The following is a 941-nucleotide window of genomic DNA, read 5'->3' on the forward strand; positions in this document are numbered from 1 at the left end:
TGAAAATCTTGTCAGTTTTGCTGAGCCAGAACCAATACAGAATTTTCCTGTAAAAATAAGGCTTTCCTTCAGAGAGATAGGTAAGGCCAGCTACTATTCTTTCCTTCTAAGGGGAGAAAGTGTATTTTATGTGTTCAGGCTTACAAGGAGACCCTGTACGTACCCAAACTTGATGAGGGCCCAAGGGAAAGTAGAGGCAGGAAAGATGGCCAAGTGCATTTGCTGAAGCCCTGGATTCTAGGTCAGCTCTTCCCCTGCTGGGTGTCAGAGTGATTCAGACTCTTATCTGCAGAGATAAGTAGCTTTCCCTGGTTCATGATTTTCAGGCCCAATCTCTTGTTTGTAAAACTAAAGGTCTGAATTGGGAAAATCTGAGATTCTGTTAGTGATCTAGACCAGTCAGTGGACCACTGGTGATTGGTGAACTAGATTGGATTGTATTCAGTTGAAAAAAAACCATTCTTGATTTACTTTCTACTATTTTTTGTTTCATACTTAGAATAAGATATTGGCAACTTGATGTTGGTCCCTGAAAAAATTATTGGAGATATTTTTCATAAAACACTGATGTCGGGGAATAACTGACTAGAATCTTGGCCATCCCATGTATACATGGGCAGATGAATTGCCGGACTAAAGCAGGCATTCCCATTCAGATGCGTGACCAGGCACCCGTGGCAAACACCTTTCATGACAGGTGGGATTTCTCTGATACCATGGATTCTAGCATAAATCTTACCTTCCATTGGTAGCCTTATTATCCCATAGAAATTGATGAGAAAAATTCAACATGCATTTTGGCAGCAGCAAAAAAAATAGCTACATACTCTGTTTTTGACAAGCAGCTGAAATACTATTCTCCATTAGAACCTGTTTTTTAATTAGCTGTGGAGCTCTGTTGCATTTTCATTTGACTGAATTCAATTAAACTGAACGAATAT

The sequence above is a fragment of the Ictidomys tridecemlineatus genome, chromosome 7 (assembly GCF_052094955.1).
Source record: "Ictidomys tridecemlineatus isolate mIctTri1 chromosome 7, mIctTri1.hap1, whole genome shotgun sequence".
In the NCBI taxonomy this organism is placed as follows: domain Eukaryota; kingdom Metazoa; phylum Chordata; class Mammalia; order Rodentia; family Sciuridae; genus Ictidomys; species Ictidomys tridecemlineatus.